We start from the raw sequence: 6,264 nt of genomic DNA on the forward strand, positions 1-6,264 counted from the left end.
AAGATTGATACACACAATTTACTGTTTTAACACAAATATATTTTAATATATAATAACGGTCATTACTAATAGTTATTACAAATGATGGTTTATTATACAACAGTTTCACAGACATAGAGACAATACTGAGTCGTACATCTGGTCTAGATCTGAATATTTTATCGACGATTCAAGTCCACAACGAGCAGCTTAATCCCGAGTTGATACTGTTACTTTTACCAGTTAGCTTGGTTAGCCTTACACCACTGACTTTTACCGATGTCTGTAAACATTCTTGGTCATATGTTTTACGATTAGTAGACGTTAATCACAATTATAGTTTCATAGGTTTATATCATAATGACTGTAGCTGACAAATAATAATGTCTCTAGGCGCGTCAAGTTTATATATAAATCACGCGAGGTTCTAGAAATTTCAAGAATGATCTAGCACGTTTTCGTAAATAATTTTTGTTAATTGTCACTTTCAAGAGCGTTCTACGACTTTAGAGAACAAGGGTGACACCACAGCGAAGAATATACGTCACATGCAAAAAGAAAACTATACAGAAACAAGCGTAAGCAGTAAAATAAATATACAGTGGTAAATCCATTATACAGCACACCTTCAATCCATTGGCAAACTTACAGTGCTAAACTTCGCGATTCCTCCCTCTAGAACGGACAGAATGCAGATACATGCATCCCATTGTAGCTAAAACATACAAACATTCAAAACAGTATAGCAGTTGGGTGTATTGGTTCTCACAACGTACAACAATTGCATGTATTGGTTCTAGAAAATAAAAAACAACTACTTATCACATGAAGACAATAAATTATTATTAGTAAAGTATTATCAGGCTGGCTACGATTAACATTTCAAAAGTACACCTGTTCTATAAACGGATGAGATAGGCACAATATAGCCACATTATATATCTTGGGCTAGGTTATAAACAATGGTTTAAAGCTATTAATGTAACAGAAGGCCTAATAATAATAAAAAATAAAGACCTAATAACACAGACTACAACTGAAATCGAGACATTTTTTTACAACTTTACGAAAAGCAATACGTCAATAACTGCTGTAGCTGTCGCAATTACGTCAGAGTTATTGTATCTTGATGTTTCTTTGTTATTTCAGATAATCATTCACAAGCCTAAGCCTCAGGTTTAACACTTGGTACAAAAGAAAAGGTCAATAAACTCGATTTATTGTGTTGTTTTAATAACACAGGGGTGGCCAAACGGCGGCTCTTTGATATATAATGTGCGGAAATGGCTGAGCTCTTTTTTTCATCACAATAAATATAAAAGGTAAATAAAAAAAATCAAGTTTTATAATTATTTAATTTAACGTAAGTTTAATGTTCATAGTGAGTAAGTATATTTAATAACTTAAATTTTAATTTTAATGTTGAATTTGAGTCAGACACAATGAGAAACTAGTAACAACTAAACCGTGCACATTTTCAGTTTTGTAGGCCAGCCAATGATTATTCAGGATTTTCAGTTGAGTTGTATATAAATAGTTTAGGATATAATCCAGTAATATATATTAACCTTCAGAAATAGCATAATACGAAATTTCCAAAAATAATTGGACGGAAATACACACAAAATGTAAAAAAATCCAAAAAATATATCAGAATAAGAAAAAACAAAACGAAACCTTCTCTCTCTGTATAGAAAGTTATATAGATACAATATTTGTCGAATTGAGAAAAGCTAAGACAACAAAACAAATCACTTACTAATATTCCTGTTTCTCAACCTAGTTAACATCAAAGTAGTTCAAAAAAGTTTCTGAATTATATGTTCGATACCCTATTTAAACTCTTCAGTTTCATATTCCCAAACTTTTCGATGAGCCACGAAACACAAGAACAAATTAAATCACCTACTTGGTCGGAGACAGTCGCTCTTTCTGGAGTTTTCCTCGCCTGAGTGAAGAAACAGGTTGTTACGGTCGTTTAACTTTTTCGTTATTATCAACGTGAGGAGTCATGCGTACAGACCAAGAAATTAGCTCATTTCCCTCGACTTCTGAATGTAGTATTTTAAAGAGATGAATGACTAAATGGACATATTTCTCCATAAAGTAGGGTACCGTCCTAAAAAATTATTTTTCATCGTCCAGTCAGTGACGAGCTACAATCGCAAACAATCCATAACAAAGACTCACTTAGTCGGTACTAAATATTTGTTTGTTTTCTTACAGCAAAATCTTTTGAGCACACCGAATAGAATCGAACCCCTAATTTTAGCGTTGTAAATCCGTAGATTTACCACTGTACTAGCGGGGGACGATAGTAGATATAGCAGATATGTTATATTTGATATGTAACTGGATATAGAGGATACAGTGTGGTTGATATGTTACTAGATATAGCAGACATCGTGTGGTTGATATGCTCGTCGATATAACAGATATCTTGTGGTTGATGTTATTAGATATAGCAGTCATAGTGTGGATGATATAACAAATATAATGTAGCTGATATGCTACTGGATACAACAGATATGGTATGACTGATATGTTAGTGGATATAGCAGACATAATGTGGTTGATATGTTACTGGATATAGCAGACACAGTGTGGTTGATATGTTACTGGATATAACAAATATGGTGTAGCTGATATGTTACTGGATATAGCAGACATGGTATGGCTGATATGTTACTGGATATAGCAGACATAGTGTGGTTGATATGTTACTGGATGTAGCTGACACAGTGTGGTTGATATGTCACAGGATTTAGTAGCCAAAATGTGGTTGAAATGCTAGTCGATATAGCAGACATGATATGGCTGATATATTACTGGATATAGCAGATATAATATGGGTGATATGTTACTGGATATAGCAGACAGTGTGGTTAATATGCTAGTCGATATAACAGATATGGTATGGTTGATATGTTATTGGATATAACAGTTATGGTATGGTTGATATGTTACTATACAATTTATTGAATTTTAATTCAGAGGTACTTATAGAGTTATTTAAAAATAACGTCAAATTATATATATATGTAATTACATAGCGTATAATGTTTGTGTGTGTATAGACGTTTGTGTATATACGTAACATTTGTATGTGTGTATACATAATGATTGTCTGTGTATATATATATATATATATATGCATAACGTCTGTGTGTATGTAAATAATGTTTGTGTGTGCATAGACATAATGCTTGTGAGTTTATACATAATGTTCAAGTGTGTGTATACCTATTATTTGTGGTTGTACAAATAATATTTGTATATGTATAAATAATGTTTGTGTGTATACAATACGTTTGTGTGTGTACATAGACATAATGCTTGTGAGTTTATACATAATGTTCAAGTGTGTGTATACCTATTATTTGTGGTTGTACAAATAATATTTGTATATGTATAAATAATGTTTGTGTGTATACAATACGTTTGTGTGTGTACATAGACATAATGCTTGTGAGTTTATACATAATGTTTGTTTGTACATACATAATATGCATGGTTGTACGTATAATGTTTATATATGTATACATAATGTTTGTGTATATATATAACGCTTGTGAATGTTAATTTTCGCAATCACAAGCATCTGAAAACGAATCTTAGTTAATAATCACAACAGAATTGTTATATGTTTGAAACCCCTACATAAGCCAGTCTCAACAACTGAAATAAAAAAGTATTTTAGTGAAAACTAGTGAAGCAACATGTGGCACACCATAAGCACGTGCATGGCGACATATTTTCAAGAAAAAGGACAAATCTACTTAGCTCAGTAATACTATATGATTAAATCATTAACCTTTTTTCTTTAGGTTTCAGGTCAGCCCCATTCTATCAGGACTATTATTTTACCCGAAAGAGGGCATTAAACCAATATGGGAACCACACGCACAAAGTGATCTTACTGTCCATTTTGTTCTGCGTGAATAATCTTCCGTAAGGAAATTCATTATCTTCCATGAATTAACTCCAGGCTGATATGGAATGAATAAACAACACGTACAGTTTATCATTACTGGTTGACGAACAAATATTGTTACTCTGCACTATATTTGATATTCATGAATTCTTAGTTTGTTATAAAAAGACAGTTTCATGTCGAACTTTAACAGTACAGAGGTAAGAATGCAGAGAAACATCAAAACATGTTTATCTTTGTACAGTTACAGTTTCATACTAACCTACCCTCACCGGTGGCTCAGCACAAGGATAAATAAAGATTTATAAAAGTTCGGTTTCGAAACTCACACTGGGAACATACTGTGGAGATAGCCCTCGAGTAGCTTCTTTGCGCGAAATTAAAAAAACAACAACAACAAACAGACACATTCCATTATCTACGTTTGTGCTTAACAAACCAGTTGCATGCTATTTAGAGTGTGGAGTACAATACTTGAAGCAGAACTGATAGTTAAGTCTACACAGTGGCCTTGTGGGTGTAATAACTAATTTCTGATTAAATCTATTTCGTGAACCATCCACCAGGACTGATAGTTAAACATAACCCATTTCTTTAAGGCTAAAAATAACATATTTAATGAAGTACACATAAGTGGTCGACAACATATAAAATTAGTGATCGATTAATAATAAACAGTTTGAAGTGTGGAAAACATATCTGGACAAATATAAAAGAGGTGTAACTTAAAAATGAAAGGGGATTGTTAAAAAAGAATTATGTATTTGTAAACATAAGTAAACTATTTAGGACAAATGGTCTTGAAATTCATAACTCTTAGTAAACTGTTATGAAAATAATATTAATTGAAGATATTAAATTAATTTATAATACATTAAATACAAAGAACCGTAAACTATATTAATGATGTTGTTCTACGCTATATTTTTTTAACATTTTAATTTAGACATTTGTATTGTTGTAAAGAGTTTTATTGTTCGGCGGGTTGTTTTTGATTATTTGGTGGATATAATGCCAAGTTCAGTCCACGTAAGGATGGCGGATTCCTTGTTTGTTTGTTTTTCAATAACAGAGCTACAGAATACATTCACTTTAACAAAAATTGGATGCCAAAGTTTACGATAAAAGTTTTAATAGAAATTACGATAATAATATCACCTACACATAACTTACAAATAAACTTAATTTCCTTGTTAAGAGGCGTGATAGCTCTCGCTACTAACACTGAATTGAATTACTAACTGTTTCACAGGGCTTTGTATTGTTTCCTTGTTTCTACATGCCACTAAATAGACCTTAACATTAATTAACTTTCTACATATATCGGTACAATCTTCTGGCAAAAATAAAATAAGTTACGAATAGAATTTACAAATAAAGTTTTGAATGACGTGTTAAGCACGTGACGCCTACAAGGGTAGACTTAATTGTGGCCTCGTGAGCTTAAATTAAATTCAGGGTCTGAAATAATTGTCATGGTACCCAATGTGGTGTCTTAACAATATAGAACGAAGTTAGCATATGGTACCAGTATATGCTAGAAGAAACCAATTTAATGGCACTCCACTAAAAAACCTTGACAAAAACAGCGTTTAAACCATATATGAAGTTTTGTTGTTATGCCACAGCCCAACAATGCGTGGAGAATTGTCAGTAGAGCACCTACCATGAAGCATAGGGGAGGCAGTGTAATGGTTTCAGTGTGTTTTTTCTGTTGACGTAATAGAAGATATTTGAAAAATAGATGGAATAATGGACCAGCACAAGTACCATCAGATACTGACCCATCATGGTATACACAGTGGTTTGTGTATTATTGGTAAAGAATTATACTACCTAGAAGATAATGACGTATATCCAACCTGTGTAGAAATCTCTTAGCTAAGAAAGAAGCTGCTGGAGTCATTCAAGTCAAACAATGGCCCCCACAGAGCCCCAGTCATAACCCATATTAGGAACTTGATAAATCAAAAACTTAAAAAATCAAAAGTTACTTCCAAAGAAACTTTATGGGAATGTATTAGAGACATTTGTAGTAAAATATCAAAGGACACTTTAATTAGATGTTACAACAATGTCTGTCTACAGTTATTAAAGTAAAAGGTGGACATACAAACTATTAACTGTTTGTTGAACTCAAACATTTCCACTGTTGTACTAAATATGAAGATAAATAAAACATTGATGTTTCACCTGTGATTTATCTTCTTTTGTTCTATGAAAGTAGCCTGAAATCTAATTTTTGACTTTATCCTAACATTTTTACACAGTGCATATACGTGCTTGTTGGTCTGTAGAAACACAGACACACATACTTGTTTGTTTCAGTGCAAAGCCACGTAATAAGATAT

General features: G+C 32.4%; 1 protein-coding gene across 1 annotated transcript in view; it reads right to left on the reverse strand.

Annotated features, from left to right (window-relative positions):
- LOC143247782 (uncharacterized) overlaps positions 1 to 1,899 on the reverse strand; it is a 46,194-nt gene extending 44,295 nt beyond the window's left edge. The window contains exon 1 of the mRNA XM_076496250.1: positions 1,739 to 1,899. The gene's annotated coding sequence lies outside the window, so the exon portion shown is untranslated. The remainder of the gene's footprint in view (positions 1 to 1,738) is intronic.
- Positions 1,900 to 6,264: the final 4,365 nt, after the last annotated feature.

Source organism: Tachypleus tridentatus, chromosome 3, assembly GCF_004210375.1.
Source record: "Tachypleus tridentatus isolate NWPU-2018 chromosome 3, ASM421037v1, whole genome shotgun sequence".
In the NCBI taxonomy this organism is placed as follows: Eukaryota; Metazoa; Arthropoda; class Merostomata; order Xiphosura; family Limulidae; genus Tachypleus; species Tachypleus tridentatus.